The sequence below is a fragment of the Danio rerio genome, chromosome 21, assembly GCF_049306965.1.
Source record: "Danio rerio strain Tuebingen ecotype United States chromosome 21, GRCz12tu, whole genome shotgun sequence".
Taxonomy (NCBI): Eukaryota; Metazoa; Chordata; class Actinopteri; order Cypriniformes; family Danionidae; genus Danio; species Danio rerio.
Genome location: NC_133196.1, coordinates 47,571,835 through 47,590,265, shown reverse-complemented (window position 1 = coordinate 47,590,265; position 18,431 = coordinate 47,571,835).

The window sequence follows — 18,431 nt, the reverse complement described above, 5'->3', positions numbered from 1 at the left end:
CAGATGCAAGATGGATTTTAACCAATCGTTATTTTGCATTTGTTTAAACTAGCAAGGACATTTCGAAAAGTGTGTACCATTAAATGTACAGTTAAAGTCAGAAATATTAACCCTCCTTTGTCAAAAATTTTCACAAATGATGTTAAACAGATTTAGGAATTGTTCACAGTATCTCCAATAATATGTTTTCCTCTGGAGAAAGTCTTTTTTTTATTTTGGCTAGAGTGAAAGCTGTTTAAAAAAATAAAACCATTTTAAGGTCAATATTATTAGCCCCCTTAAGCAATATTTGTTTTTGATAGTCTACAGAACAATCCACTGTTATACAATGACTTGCCTAAAAACTCTGAAATCAAGAAGCATTTTCTAGACAAGCTAAACATGCTGTCCTTGTTTTCAGAAATAATATGCCAAAATCAAGTGAGATTTCTCTTAAAACAGGGCAAATGTTCTGCCAATGGGGTTAGCAAATTAATATACTTTTCCCTTTTGACATAAGATTATCTTGATACCCAGATTATTTGACTTGTTTTAAAATTAATCTGCTTAATTTAATTAAAAACTCACTTAATTTTGACATATTACATCCTTAAACAAGACAATGTTTTATATTCTTACACTGCAAAAATGCTTTTCTTACTTAGATTTTTTGTCTTGTTTCTAGTCCAAATATCTAAAAATTCCTAAATCAAGAAGCATTTTCTTGGCAAGCAAAACTTATTGTCTTGTTTTGAGAAATAATATGCCAATATTAAGTGGGTTTTTCCTTAAAACAAGCAAAATAATCAGCCAATGGGGTCAGCAAATTAATCTTGTTTTTTCTTTTGATGTAAGATTATTTAGCTTACCCCATTGGCTGATTATTTTGCTTGTTTTAAGGAAAAACCCACTTAATATTGGCATATTATTTCTCAAAACAAGACAATAAGTTTTGCTTGTCTAGAAAATGCTTCTTGATTTAGGAATTTTTTTAATGTTATCCACTTGACCTGGATTCTTGTCGTCGTGTTTAAAGCAATTAGCTGAGTTTAATTAAAGAACGTGAGTGAACCTGCTGCTTTTAAAGCGATTAATTGAATTTACTTAAAAAACAGAGTAAACCACATTGAAATGGTTTATAAGTGTAATTTAGCTTTTTTTTTAATAGGCAAACTTACAACACAAGTTACTACAGCTCAAATAAAGTCTTTTAAACACAAGGCTGGTCTAAAATTATGTCTCTGACTCAAATTTGCGGGTAACTTTAAGCTTTACTAAGTATGAAAAAAGACCAATCATTTTAAAACAGTCATAAAAATCTTACACAATCTGATACTGCACATGATAGCACTCTTAAAATAACAACAATACAACTTATTGGCTAGAAATAAGAAACTCTGGACTAAATAAGAGGTTTTTGCTGTGCAACAAAAATTAACAACCCAGGCTCGTTCTGATTATGTACCTCTGTGTACATTCCTGAAAAGCACCAAATATGTCCCAGGAGCTACTTTTTTTTGTTGTTGTTGTTGTTTTTTTTTTTTTTTCCGAATCCACCAGAGGCCGCTGTGTACACTTTTTCAGATCTCAAATTTCCCTCACGAGTGCCATCTACACCTGCTGTTCTCGTGTAAATCCACCAGAGGCCACTGTTGACTGACTGACTGACTGACTGACTGACTGATGCCCCCCTTCCCTAAAACCCAACCGACAGCGTTTTGAAAAGCAAACCAGAAAAAGAAAATTATCCTCATTAGATTTTTACCACATTTTAAAATTTTACCACATTCTAACCCTGTTATTTACTTGTTTACTTTATTTTCTGGCTTTTGTTTTACCTGCTTTCTAGAACAATTCTTACCGGACTCGAACCCTGTCATCGCGGTCAGCTCTTCTCTGTGTCTCAAGTCCGCCAACATACGTGTAAGCCACCAGACAAACTGGTAACAGCGGAAAAGCCGCACATATGGAGGCGAGCGGTCAGCTGGTGGCATGAAAAGAAACAGCATAATACCGCCCCGTAGCATTCGTTTTAAAGACGAAATGCAGCCAAATGAACTTCTAGCTACATAATTTGTGATCTCCCTAAATGTATAGGGCCTATGTTAAAAAATTAAGGTCCTTAATATAATAATTGCATCATAATTTAATGCAAAAAAAGTTAAATTTTAACATTGGCATACTGTTTCTGTTAACAAATAAACATAGTTTTCTTTTTTTTCCCTGAGTAAATAAATTTTTTGTGACAATATTTGGTGATTAGTTAGCAATATCATGCAGGGTGTGATTAGAAAGATGGAAGAGATCCAGAACCGGCTTAGTTCCTTTCGTTATTACAGGAAAATAAATAATAATTAAAAATAAATGGATAAGCAGAGTGATGTAAAACAATTATATGAGAATACAAACCGTGTGAGAAAAAAAAATGAAATTATTTATTTAGCGGAGGTTTTTTATTTATTTTTTTGTATCCAAAGCTAAAATGTTTGTTTAAAGCTAACCGTATTAACACAAACAATACCAAAATACTACAGAGAAGCACACAAGCAGAAGTGAAATAGAGACAACTGAGTTATAGTTATAGTAAGAGTCTTTGTTTACAGTTGTGGACGAGTGAGTGTTTGCGGAAGAGCTGTGATTTCAGTCTTGAAAGTTGTGGTAGTTTCAGAAGATCATGAGGAGGATTGCAGATCACTGCAGAAAGACAAAAACAGAGAGATAGAAACTCTGGAACTGTAATGCATCACTGTGATCGAGGAATCAAAGGGTGAAAATGGCTAAAAATGACTTTCTAATTACCCTAGTTAAGCCTCTAAATGTCCCTCTAAGCTGAATACTAGTATTTTTGACATATATCTAGTGAAATATTATGTGCTGTCATCATGGTGAAGAAAAAATTAATCAGTTATTAGAGATGAGTTATTATGGTTAGAAATGTGTTGAAAAAGCTGCTCTCTGTTAGAGAGAAATTAGGGGGAAATACAAAAGGGGGCTAATAATTCTGATACTATAAAAATATATACACTCACTGGTCACTCTATTAGGTACACATTACTACCGGGTTGGACCCCTTTTGTCTTCAGAACTGCTTTAATCCTTCATGGAATAGATTCAACAAGGTGCTGGAAATATTCCTCAGAGATTCTGCTCCATATTGACATGATAGCGTCAGGCAGTTGCTGCAGATTTGTCGGCTGCACATCCATGATGCCTATCTCCCGTTCCACCACATCCCAAAAGTGCTCAATTGGATTGAGATCTGGTGACTGTGGAGGCCATCTGAGTACAGTGAACTCATTGTCATGTTCAAGAAACCAGTCTGAGATGATTCATGCTTTATGACATGCTGCGTTATCCTGCTGGAAGGAGCCATCAGAAGATGGAGACACTGTGGTCATAAAGGGATGGACATGGTCAGCAATAATACTCAGGTAGGCTGTGGCGTTGACACGATGCTCAGTTAGTACTAATGGACCCAAAGTGTGCCAGAAAATAACCCCACACCATTACACCACCACCAGCCTGAACTGTTGATACAAGGCAGGATGGATCTATGCTTTCATGTTGTTGATGCCTAATTCTGACCCGAGCATCTGAATGTCGCAGCAGAAATGGAGACTCATCAGAGCAGGCAACGTTTCTCCAATCTTCTATTGTCCAGTTTTGGTGACCCTGTGTGAATTGTAGCCTCAGTTTCCTGTTCTCCGGTGTGGTCTTCTGCTGCTGTAGCTCATCTGCCTTAAGGTTGGACGTGTTGTGTGTTCAGAGATGCTCTTCTGCAGAGCAAGGTTGTAACGAGTGCTTATTTGAGTTACTGTTGCCTTTCTATCAGCTGGAACCAGTCTGGCCATTCTCCTCTGACTTCTGACATCAACAAGGCGTTTGTGCCCACAGAGCTGCGGCTCACTGGAAATTTTCTCTTGTTCAGACCATTCTCTGTAAACCCTAGAGATGGTTGTGCGTAAAATTCCCAAAAGATCAGCAGTTTCTGAAATACTCAGAGCAGCCCGTCTGGCACCGACAACCATGCCACGTTCAAAGTCACTTAAATCCCCTTTCTTCCCCATTCTGATGCTCAGTTTGAACAGCTGCAGATCGTCTTGACCATGTCTACATGCCTAAATGCATTGAGCTACTGCCATATTATGGCTGATTTGAAATTTGCGTTAACAAGCGGTTGGACAGGTGTACCTAATAAAGCCGGTGAGTGTATATATAAATATATTGGATGGCCTTAAGGTATAATAGTCCGTCATGGTTCTGACATTGCTCATAATTCACATTTCCAGTATTTGCATAACAAAAAACCTCCTAAACTGAAAAATCTTTGTGTGCTGACACATAAGTGAGGGGAAGCGTAGATCGCAAAGCACTCTCAGACAAACGCTCTCACTTGAATTTGTAATAACAGCAAGCTGGAGATTTGACAAGTGCACACAGGTGTTTGTGCAGTGGAGAGTGCCAAAGGTGTCAAATAACAACAAGCTTTTAGAGAACTGAGCGATGCAACAATCCCCGACTGCTGGTCTCTTGAATGCCATGAGCAAACAGACAATCCCAATCTGCTCAACGCAAACATCAAAATGCTGGAGATTTCGTTCAGCGCCGAGCTCTACACTCTTGCTAATTATCTAATTGTAAAGTGTTCAGATTAGGTCAGTAAGAGGCTGCTGGTGCAGTGCAAACTACTTTATTAATTACAATGTGAATTTTCAGCAGGGTGGCACAGTGGTTAGCACTGTCAGCAAGAAAGCTGCTGATTTGAGTTCTGGCTTGGTCAGTTTGCATTTCTGTGTGGAGTTTGCATGTTCTCCCCATATTGGCGTGGGTTTCCTCTAGGAGCTCCGGTTTCCCCATATAGTCCAAACACATGTTCTACAGGGGAATTGGTGAACTAAATTGACCGTAGTGTATGAGTGTGTGTGTGAATGAGTGTGTATGGGTGTTTCCCAATACTGGGTTGCGTCTGGAAGGACATCTGCTGCATATAAAACATATGCTGAAACGCATATGGTACCATGCTGTACTGAGCCACACCACTTAGTGGCCATTAGTCCTGTTGGTATCAACTTGTGTTATTCACGCTGCAGTGCAGATAAAGTGTGGCACACAAACTTCCTGCAACTGCAAACGGTTCATCTGATGTCGAAATGCTTCCTCTCATACCTGCCTCACCATAATGTAGTCGTTTGTGCGGAAATGAATTGAAGGTGAGGTTTCTGAGGGGTGAAGTTCTGGTGAGATGGTGAAACACGATGTACTCTAGCTGTTTACGCTGTGCATTTCCACTGAGTGCTTATGTATGTCATGTCCAAAAGCAGATACTCATTCAGTTTGGAGGCAGAATCTAAACATAAAGTATTCCATTGGATTGTGGGACACATGTCTGGACAGCTCTGGGGCTATTTGGGGTAATTGTGAATTTGGCCTTCCGAATTAAAAAGCTTCCCATACCCACATGCAGTGGTGTAAATACAAAAGTTTGGTATCATTTGAAAGGAAACCCTTTGAAATTTCATAAAATAGAGTTGAAATTAAAAACAATTGTTGTATATATTGTCTGTGTTATAATAAACACATTAAAAAAAAGTTTTATATATATATATATATATATATATATATATATATATTAGGGGTGTAACGATACACTCAGCTCACGATACGATGTGTATCACGATATAATGTTCAAGATTCGATATGTATCACGATATTTGGAATAAAAATTGAAAATTAAGCTGAAATGCAAATTTTACCAAGTAAACTATTTTTTATGTATTTCTTTTGTTTCAACTTGTTAAACTGAACCTTCTCTAAGAAAATAAATTAAACAGGCCTGTCTCTGGAAAATAAAACAATTTAAACACTTCTTAAAAATATTATTGAAATGACAGAGACAAAATTAAGGAACAATTTAAGTAAAGGTGCAAAAAAAAAGCTTTCTATTCAATTGAATTTAACAGTAAGAGCTTAAGGCTTTGCTTGGTCACTTGCATTTTTTGTGTGTGCAAAAAAAAATCCACATTTCCAGGTATTTAATTCATATTTAATTAAATTCATTTAGAGATATCTCTAATTACAATTGTGACTAGTCAAAACTCATTTAGAGATATCTGCAAATATTTTTCAATGGAAGTCAATGAAGGAATATGACTAGTCATAATATATTTGCAGATATCTCCAATCTGATTTTGTACTAGTACACTTGCAATTGCAGATATCTCTAATTGTCATTCTGACTAGTCGAATTATAATTATGACTAGTCAAAATATAATTAGATTTAGAGATATCTCTAAATATATTTATGGATAGTCAGAACAAAGGTTTAAATGCTAAAACGGCTTGCCATACGCGAGCGTCTATCATATTCCGCCCTCTGTAGTAACAGCTCACGGTGAGCTCACGTCATGTGTGATTTTGCGGCGGGAACATTATATGAAGACAGAATGATATTTTAGGGTGAATTGTACCTTATAAATACAGTATGTGACTCTTTCAACACCATTAGGAGGTATCCCTGTCGCTGTGCAAAGTATGTAAATCACTGTGAAGACTTTAAAACTTAGGATGTTTGACCCAGTATGCGTGTCAAAAAGCGGACGAGTCTAAAGCAATGACTGTACAACTGAAATGTTGCCAGACGTCTGATTTTGAGAGGATGGGCCATCCTCTATTTCAGCTCCACTCATCTTGGTCTGCTAACATTACTGCTGCTGCAATCTGAACTCACGTGCGACAGCAGGTGGAACGTAGCTCACGTGCAAACAGCTCAACTAATAAGAGAAAACGGACGTCGTATCGTAATCAAATCGTCATAACGTCACGATGCATATTGTGACATTTTTGCATCGCAATAAATCGTACAACGATAAATCGTTACACCCCTAATATATATATATATATATATATATATATATATATATATATATATATATATATATATATATATATATATATATATATATATATATATATAAACTGAAGTTTGTAAATGTGCAAATCAGTATTGAAGAGTTCTAGCACCCTGGAAACAATTTTATTTCTTTCCAGCAGGTGTCAGCAAACACAGGAAAAATGAATTTTTTCTTTATAATAATATGTGAGAATAATTCTGTTCCAACTGCGAGGAGGAAAAATGCCTTTTTTTTATTTCCGCCTACTTAATTTTGAAGTCTCCCCATACTCTCAAACAATATAATTAATGCAATATCTCAATGTCATTTTACAGAAAACCCTTTGAAATTACAAAAAGAACTGCTGAAAGTGATAAATATCATTATATATGTTGTCTGTCCTATGATGAACCACCTCAACACAAACCGCTTTTAGTTTTTTTTTTTTTTTTTGGGTCCCACTTTATATTAAGTGGCCTTAACTAATATGTACTTACACAGGAATTAATAGTTTATTACAATGTACTTATTGTGTAAATACATATATTTACTGTGTACTTATGCTTGATTAAATACATGTATGTAATTACATCTGTAATTAACTTTTGTAATTACATTTGTAAATACACTGTTGACCATCCCTTACACCTTAACCCACTCTTAAACCTACCCACACCCCCAAACCTGTCCATAACCCAACCTCTATCCCAACTCAAGAGCACCACAAGTGTTCTCAAATACATTATAAACACAGTAAGTACATTGTATTTATTTTTTGATGTAAGTACATAGCAGTTAAGGACACTTAATATAAAGTGGGACCTTTTTTTGTTCTAAAGCCTGATTTAGAAAGTGTATAACTCAGGCCCTGTATGCTCCATCAAACTGCAGACTGTTTTGATTGTTACTAGCATTTGTCAGGAAAAGAATTGTTTTTATCATGTAGTATGCAATAATTATGTTAGTTCAACCGAAGGGTGGGAAATCACAACTTTGTTGCTTCTGATCTGTGACTTTTACACATTCTGTTTTGGAAACCTCTCTTCCTGTTAGTCATGCAATATCTCAGTCACTGATTGGCTGATCAAAGCTCGCGATACATCAGCGTAAAGCTGAGAATCTCACCTTTCCAGTGATATGTAATACATCTGGATAGATCGAAGCTATCCTATTTTCCCGAATTTTGGAATATCATCACCCTAATTTGTTGCGTTTGGCACTTACAAGACACAGCATGGATTTATTGATGCACACTTCCTCAGAAAATGCTGAAAATGGACTCATTTTGCAAAGGACAACCTTTATGATTCATTCGAAGACTGTTGGATATGTGATAAATCGATAAAAATAACGATAGATCCTTATTATTGGGAATGAGAGCTTTAATTTGACGTATTACTTGCCATTGTGTGTCTAATATTAGCGATGTGAAAAATATGCATACTGAACAATGTACATAATGGGGGGGAGGGTCGAGATATTATATATCGAGTGTAAATTAAGTGTAAATAACTTTGTTACAGTACAACAAATATCAAAGTGACGTGTATCAGTTGAAAATAGACATTCTAAGCTTTCACCCAGTAGGTCATATGGTGTTATTGATGCAGACAGACCTCTTAAATCTATAGTTATTCTCCCGATGACGTCATTTTGTCCCCGGTACCGGGCACGCAGAGTTTACGTGGTTAAACCACTTCCCAGCAGGCACAGGACGTCAGTATGACATCAGATTGACGTTATATGCCAACATCGTTGAGATGTTGCATATTTGGAAAATGAAAATCGGGTTTACATCAGAACCCAACGTCAGGCACACGTCAATGTTCCACCTCCAACCTAAAATCAACCAAATATCAACAGCTAATAATGCTACAGCTTGACGTTGTGTGGACATTACCACCATGACGTCGATCAGATGTTGGATTTCGGTTGCCATACCTGATGAATAAATGTCAATATTAGAAGTCAATATGATGTTGGCTCAACTCTGGATTTTGGTCGCTTTTCAACCTAAAATCAACCAAATATTAACGTCATTTGACGTCATCGTTGGACATGAATAACGACAAATAACGTTGTCCTTAGATGCTGGCTGAACATTGAATTTTGGCTAAATCTAACCTAAAGGGTGTCGCACACCGGATGCGCCGCTCAGCAATGCAACACGGCGCGCACATGACAGTTGGAAGTATCGCACACCAGACACGCACATTCGACTGTTATTTAATATAAAAATATTCAGATGGTGCTCTGTGGTGCAGCAGAAATATGAACAGTGTCCTGAGTCGTAACTGGGAACCACGGACAGCCGCCGACTTGCAGCACCAGTGTGTGTACGCTAATCCTTTTAAAACGCATAGTGCTGCGTGGGCGGCGCAGTGGGTAGCACGTTCGCCTCACAGCAAGAAGGTCGCTGGTTCGATCCTCGGCTCAGTTGACGTTTCTGTGTGGAGTTTGCATGTTCTCCTTCTGGTGCTTCGGTTTCCCCCACAGTCCAAAGACATGCGGTACAGGTGAATTGGGTAGGCTAAATTGTCCGTAGTGTATGAGTGTGTGTGTGTATGTGTGGATGTTTCCCAGAGATGGGTTGCAGCTGGAAGGGCAGCTTGCTGGATAAGTTGGTGGTTCATTCCGCTGTGGCAACCCCAGATTAATAAAGGGACTAAGCCGACAAGAAAATGAATGAATGAATGGTGCTGCGTGGAGCTGAGCCAAGCGGAGCATTCGGTGTGCGACCCCCCTTAACATTAATGTCTTATGACGTTGTGTGCCTGCTGGGTTGGATCACTGTATTTAGATTACAGACTAATGAAAGTCCAAACCAAATCCACTTTATCTATATAAATGCCTCAGTCAGAACTCAAATGTACAAACCCACTGAAATTTCCATCGGTTTTGGAGAAGTCTTTTTGAAAGACTTCTCCGGCAGCTAGTTCTCTGCAACTCTCACATGGTCGCCCACTGAAGCTAAGCAGGGCTGCGCCCAGTCAGTACCTGGATGGGAGACCACATGGGAAAGCTAGGTTGCTGCCGGAAGTGGTGTTAGTGAGGCCAGCAGGGGGCGCCCAACCTGTGGTCTATGTGGGTCCTAATGCCCCAGTATAGTGACAGGGACTCTATACTGCTCAGTGAGCGCCATCTTTTGGATGAGACGTTAAACCGAGGTCCCGACTCTCTGTGGTCGTTAAAAATCCCAGGATGTCCTTCGAAAAAGAGTAGGGGTTTAACCCCGGCATCCTGGCCAAATCTGCCCTCTGGCCTAAGTCCATCACGGCCTCCTAACCATCCCCATATCATAATTGGCTTAATCACTGTCTCCTCTCCACCAATCAGCTGGTGTGTGGTGTGCGGTCTGGCGCAAAATGGCTGCCGTCGCGTCATCCAGGTGGATGCTGCACACTGGTGGTGGATGAGGAGATTCCCCCCATTGTGTAAAGCGCTTTGAGTGCCCAGAAAAAGCGCTATATAAATGTAAGGATTTATTATTATTATTATTATTATTATTATTATTATTATTATTAAATGTGTTCTATTATATTCAAAAATTAATATAAAAAGACATCCTAAAGTAAATAGCAAAATTGATCCGCTCCAAAGAATATATCTGGCCCAAATCTCAGCAAAGTTTATAACCCATACTGTAACTGTTCCCGAATATTTGGTCCTTGTTTAGAAGCCAAACCTGGTCCAGTCATGCACTAATATTTCCTGCAGCATGTCGGCGGAGCCAAAGCTAATTTTGTGGGCCAGAGCTGGGCCAAAGAATTGGTTAGAACTGTTGCCTCACAGCAAGAAGGTCGCTGGTTCGAGTCCTGTCTGGACTAGTTGGCATTTCTATGTGGAGTTTGCATGTTCTCCCCATGTGGGTGTGGGTTTCCTCCGGGTGCTCCGGTGTCCCCCACAGTCCAAACACATGCACTATAGGGGAATTGATGAACTAAATTGGCCGTAGTGTAAGAGTGTGTGTATGAATAAGAGTGTATGGAAGTTTATGGTATGCGGAATGCTTGCGATTGGAGGGGGAATCCGCTGCGTAAAACATATGCTAGAATAGTTGGTGGTTCATTCCGCTGTGACGAACTCTGAAAATGAATGAATGAATGAATTAATTAATTTCTTGTTTTGAATTTTTAGATTTACAATATTCAATTTAAGAACTTTAAATTGCAAATGTAATGACACATAATATTCAGTTATTAAATTACAATTAGCAATAATTGAAATGAACGCAATTTAAAATCAGATATTTTGGTCATATTTTAAGCTCCATAGTAAAAACATTTAATGTAGTATTGAGGAGACGTTTGATCAAGCCTGGCAGAAACTGACCCTGATGAACCTCTGTAAGACGCTTCTGAAACTGAGAACAAGGCAGTTTTTCAGTTTAAGAGGAAGAGGCCCTGCTGAAGTGCAAGTCTCTTTCCGGTCCAAAAATTAATTCACTGTGAAATCCAAGCAGAGACTTATTTGACACTGTGTGTTGAGCGCAAATAATCACAACATAATGGTTAAAAAGAAAATGTGTTGAGTATGAAATCCTTAAAGACCTCGAACTTGAATAAGTACTTTGTCTTGTTTCTAGTCCAAATATCTCAAAATTCTTAAATCTAGAAGCATTTTTCTATCTATTGTTTTGTTTTCAGAAATAATGAGTCAAAATTAAATGAATTTTTCTTTAATAACCTGCCAACAGGACAAGATTTATTTATTTTTTTGCTTTGAAATCAGATTGGCGCCACGGTGGCTTAGTTGTTATCACTGTCGCCTCACAGCAAGAAGATCGCTGTTTCGAGTCTCAGCTGGGTCAGTTGGCATTTTTGTGTGGAGTTTGCATATTCTCCCCGTGTTGGCGTGGGTTTCCACCAGAATATATATATATATATATATATATATTTAATTTTAATGTTCTTTCACACTGATATTTTTTGTTATAATTAATAATTTGACCACTTGAAGGGAGTTCACCCAAAAATTATAGTTCTGTCAACATTTACTAATCCTTCACTTGTTCTTGATTGAGTTTCTTTCTTCTGTTAAACACAAAAGATTTTAGACATTTAGATTTTTGTATGTAGACAGCGCCCTCTTGTGGATTTGCCATCTGAAACATACAATAAAACGACCCTTAGGTGAAGTATTTCAGATCTGTAATAATGTCAACAGCGCCCTCTAATGGATATGCCATATGAAATTTACAACAAAATGACCCCTAGGTAATGTATTTCAGATTTGTGATCATTTAAACAGCGCCCTTTAGTGGATTTGCCATCTGAAACGTACAACAAAACGACCCCTAGGTAACTGTAACATATTTTAGATTTGTAATAATGTAAACAGCGCCCTCTAGTGGATTTACCATCTGAAACGTACAACAAAACGACCCCTAGGTAACTGTAACCTATTTCAGATCTGTAATAATGCAAACAGCACCCTCTAGTGGATTTACCATCTGAAACGTACAACAAAATGACCCCTAGGTAACGTATTTCAGATTTGTAATGTAAACCACGCCCTCTAGTGGATTTGCCACCTGAAACAAACAACAAAAAGAACCCTAGGTAACATATTTTATATTTGCAATAATGTAGACAGCGCCCCCTAGTGGATTTGTCATCTTAAACGTGCAACAAAACACACCCAGAGCCATGTATTTTACATTTCACAAAAACACAGGCTGATGCACATTACAATATTAGGTGCTGTATCATAAATTCACCACAAAGCTACACTACATATGAAAGGTTATGATTTAGAGGCCAAATTGGAGAATTCTTTCCCTAAAGGTTGCTGTGCATTTTAATAAATATAAGCTAGGTAAACTATACGGAGTGTAATGTTATGAATAAAAACTGGGTCAACATGCTAGGTCAGGAAAACCACGGCTGGGTTTCTAATATATGTGACCAGTCCATGGATTGCGAAATGACCCACTTTCAAGCATTTTTAGAGCATTCATTTAGTGGCTTTTATGGTTTCGTCATTTTCCACTAACTGACGAATACATGTTGTTGATTGTTTGTTTGTTTAATACTGTCAGGTAAATTGCTTATGGGGCTGGATTTAACAGATTTTTTAAAAATGCTTAAAAAAAACTGAAAAAAAATCAATATCTCTGGAAGATTGTGGTATTTTTACAAAAAAAAAATATTTTGTATTTCTCTTAATAAAATTAGAAAATAATTTATATTTGTGAAAATCTAAAATAACCTCTTAGAGTTAAGGAAACTTTTCTAAATCGCTAAAGGTGTAAGATTCAGTAGTTTACACTGTAAAATATCTGTTGATGAACACTTTCTGATTATTTTGCATGTTTTCCCTTAATTTTTCAGCTGTGAATTGCATTATGGGATGTTGATCTCTTCTTTCTCCACTGTTGATGTTGAAAATGCAACTCATTTATTGGCATTTCAGTAGTTGGAAATAATATAATGTATAAGAAGTCATATCTAGAGAAATTAGTCTGTAAAATAACAGACAATGCATTGGTAGTTTATTATAAGGCTTTTGTGGCGTAATATACAACACTAATCCAGACAAAATAGCACTGCAAACTATTAAACATGTTCAGAAAAGTCACTTTTACCAACTTTTCAGGGTTAAAAGCTGTTGGAAGAAAGATCAAGATCCCATAATGCAATTCAAAAGCATAAATAAATAGGGGGAAATATGTAAATATATCCTATAGTGTTTAACAAAAAATGAAACTCAGTTAGTTTTGGAATAAGTAAATGATAAGTAGGCCCACACGGAATCTGGCGTGCAGATTTTCAGCCTGTCATTGAATCTATGCATGTATTTATTGTGTGTAAGTGTGTGTAAATTTATATTTATTCAGTTTTTAAATTAATTTCAGTAATAATTCTGTCTAATATGATATGATTTACTTATAATACAGTTTTTAAAGTAATAATTTCTGTCCTCTAGTAGATATATTATATAAGAGACTTGTTTTGTTTACCAAATAAATGGATCAAATAGGATTTGCATTCATTCATTCATTCCTTTTCCTTTCAGCTTAGTCCCTTTATAAATCCAGGGTCGTCACAGTGGAATGAACCACCAACTTATCTAGCATATGTTTTACGCAGCTGATGCCCTTCCAGCTGTAATTCATCTCTGGGAAACATCCACACACACTCATTCACACTCATACACTATGGACAATTTAGCCTACCCAATTCACCTGTACCGCATGTCTTTGCACTGTGGGAGCACCCGGAGGAAACCCACGCAAACGCAGGGAGAGCATGCAAACTCCACACAGAAATGTCAACTGACCCAGCCGAGGCTCGAACCAGCAACCTTCTTGCAGTGAGGCGACAGCACTACCTACTGCGCCACTCGGATTTGCACTGTTAACATTAAATAAAAGTAAAAAATTTTGTTTGAACTATCCCTTTTAGGAAGGTATATCTGTGTGGACCCTAACAAGAAGTAAATTCAGGCGTTGCTTGTGTAGTTTATTTGAACTCAACTCGCGTATGTTATAATTTTTGGTTATTGTGTATGAGTGTTATGCTGGAAGGGCATCCACCACATAAAACAATTGCCAGAGTAATTGGCAGTTCATTCCGCTGCTGTAATATAAATCCTGCCGCAGCTGTATCCCTTATAGCAACAACCACTCGTATAAAGCCGAAGGAAAGTGAGTGTGTAGGCTATTTGGTTCATTTCAGTTCTGCTCATGACCGTTAGGTGTCAGTCTTCACTAAGTGTATCACACTGTGTATCTGTCCCTGTCCATGAGGAGCAAAGTATATGAGAATACAGCTGACTTAAAAATTAGGCATATTGTTAATTTGCTCGTTATATATGGAAATGTTTTATTCATAAATGTAAATGGGCTGTGAAAAAAACTAATTTTACTCACTTTAAAATAGAAATAAGTCATTACCTATGCACGATAAAAGAAACAAAAAATACCAAAGCAAACAGAACTGTTAACTATTCTAAAGCCTTACATTTTGTTGTTTGAATAATTGTTTTGTTTTTTCTTATATTGTACTTGATTGGATGTTAATATAATGTTGTTATTGCCCTTGTATGTTCTGTGGAGCAAAGATATCTTATGCTTAAAGCACAGTATAATCATTAAACTTAATGGCTATATACTGTACTTTGCAATGTTTTAAATTATTTTGTTTTGTTTTGTACAAGTACTCAGACCCACTAGCAGCTTGCAGGAGTCCTTTTTTTCTGTCAAACTTGACCAGTGTATTTTTTATAAAGCTGACTAAAAAGTATATTAAACTTTATTAAATATATTTAAATTGAAACTTTATTTAAGCTATTATCTTGTAATTCTACACTGTAAAACATATTGGTATTGAAAAATATTCATATTTTTGTTTGTTTGTTTATGCTTTTGAATAGAATTTCGGTACCTTGATCTTTCTTACAACAACGTTTAACCTGGAAAAGTTGGAAAAAGTGACTTTTATATCATTTTTAATAGTTTGCAGTGCTATATTGTCTGGGTTGGTGTTGTATATTATGCTACAATAGCCTTGTAATAAACTGCCAATGCATTTTCTTATACTATTTCTTACATTATATTATTTCAAATAACTAAAATGTCAATAAAAGTCACTGTGTTAAACTGTAGAGTTGAATTTTCAACATCAAAACTGTACAGAGCAGAGATCAACATCCCATAATGCAGTTCACAACCGTAAATAAAGGCAATACACTTCACGAAATAGGGAAACCGTTAATTACAGATATTTATTTTTTACAGTGTAGCTTGTATGGTGTATTAATTTATTCTGCCTTCAGCTGACTTCACCAAACCCCATCATGTTGATTATAGTCGGAGATTTACTATACTCATTTAAAGTTGGGTCAAAATAAAAACAAATACAAAGAAAGATATTTTGAAGAATGCTGGGTCCCACTTTATATAAAGTGTCCTTAACTACTGTACTTGCATCAAAAAACAAATACAATGTACTTACTGTGTTCATAATGTATTTAAGAGCACTTGTTGTGCTCTTGAGTTGGGATAGGGGTTGGGTTATGGACAGGTTTGGTGGTATAAGTAGGTTTAAGGGTGGGTTAAAGTGTAAGGGATGGTCAACAGTGTATTTACAAATGTAACAGAAGTTACAGATGTAATTACATACATGTATTAAATCAAGCATTACACAATAAATACATGTATTTACACAATAAGTACATTGTAACAAACTATTAATTCCTGTGTAAGTACATATTAGTTAAGGCCACTTAATATAAAGTGGGACCGAATGCTGAAAACCTGTAACTATTGACTTCTATAATGTTTGGTTTTCCTACTATGGAAGTCAATGGTTACAGGTTTATGATACTGCCACCGTCTGCTGTACCTTTACAAAAATAAATGCATTTACAAACAGCCTTAGGTTTATACTCATGTAATATTATATTCAATTCACAAATTAAAAAAATGCAAATTCAATGAACTGCAGGTGTCTGGATTGACACCTTTAAAGAGACAGTTCATCCAAAGATGACAATTTGCTCACTTTTTACTCCCAATCAAGTTGTTCCAATCCTTTATGAGCTCCTTTATTTTCTTAAACACAAAAGAAGATGTTTTGAAAATGTTAGAAAACGGTAACCATTGACTTCCTAACAAATGGTTGCAGGTATTCAACATTCTTCCAAATATCTACTTTTGTGTTCATCAGAAAAAAAAGAGAGTCAAAGAGATTTGAAACAAGTAGGCGATGTGTAAATGATCACTGCATGTGTCTTGGTGTTCACTGTGGACAGCAGTTCCACTTGTTTTTTTCTCGATGAACACATTACAGTAAACCCTTTAAATCATTAAAAATTGAACTGACAATGTTGGTCAGAATGTTGGGATTGCATTATCTCAATACGCTGAGGTGAACTGCTGGACAATCACCATGCTTGTCTATGCGTTCATTTGTCCAGAGGAAAGTTTTTCCAGATGTACAAAACGCTTCCAGACGAATGGGATACTCTGGGGTTTATGGCTTGTTAGTCGTGCACTAGCGAGGGCCCTAAAGGTCACAGGCCGTTGAACAGACTAAATGACTGATAAAGGACTCAGAGGCTGTTCCTTTGTTTCCTTCAGCCTGGATATTAGCCAAGTAATATCAAATACAAGACAGGCCAGGTTTCCAGAGACGTAATTCACTACAGTAAAGATTGAGTCTGAACTTAGCCACGGTTTTTAATAGAGTTTTCTCATCTGCTTTCATTTATGTAATTTATCTAGTAACCAGTGTTGGAGTAAACTCAAAACATGACTTCTAACTACTTATTAAAAATGAGCTGAAACAACACCATTCTTGAGCTTTTTTTCTTTGGGATAACTTAATTGTTTCATGCTCAATGCAATTATATTTGAAAAAACTAATACGTTAACTTAATTCCGTCATGTTGTCTGAACACAACTGCTCATTATTGATATGTACCCCCATATACATGTCTGGAGATCGTGAAAAATGTCCCAGGAGGCACTTTTTGGTTTTTTTTTGCAGTTTTTGAATCCACCAGAGGCCGCTGTGTACATGACATCAGTCTCGTCGCTTAATTGCCATTCATGAATTCTCTTGTGGTGCATTATGGTATAGTGTAGTGTCCATCTGATGTGCACTTCGGAAGTAGTAGGTCATCCGGGTTCTTCTCACCTACTGTTTTTTGAATTCTATGAGTTTGAACATGCTACTCAGCTCGCATACTATTTTTAGCGTACTATATGAAATGGAAGTATGCGATTTTGAACGCAACTGGTTACTTTTTGGCAGAATAACTCAACATTGTAACGCATTACCATAAAAAGTAAATAAGTATTACCACTAGTTACTTTTTGGGGAAGTAACTCAATATTGTAAGGCATTTCTTACCATAAAGTCACTAAATAACGCAACTAGTTACTTTCTGGGGAAGTAACTTAATATTGTAATGCATTACTTACCATAAAAAGTAACTAAATAACATAACTTTCTGAGAAAGTAACTCATTGTAATGCATTACTTACCATAAAAAGTAACTTAATAATGCAACGAGATAAATTTGGGAAAGTAACTCAATATTGTAATGCGTTATTTATCATAAAAAGTAACTAAGTATCACTTCTAGTTACTTTTTGGGAAAGTAACTCAATATTGTTATGCATTACTTGCCATAAAAAGTAACTAAATAATGCAACTAGTTACTTTTTGAGGAGGTAACTCAATATTGCAATACATTACTTACCATAAAGTAACTGAGTAACGCAACTAGCTACTTTTTGGGGAAGTAACTCAATTTGTTATGGATTTCTTACCATAAAGCAACTAAGTAACGCAACTAGTTACTTTCTGAGATAGTAACTCAATATTGTGATGCATTACTTACCTTAAAAAGAAACTAAATAACGCAACTAGTTACTTTTTGAGGAGGTTACTCAATATTGTAATGCATTACTTACCATAAAAAGTAACTACATATCGCTACTAGTTATTTTTTGGGGAAGTTACTCAATATTGTAATGCATTACTTACCATAAAAAGTAACTAAGTAATGCAACTAGTTAAATTTAAGAAAGTAACTCAATACTGTAATGC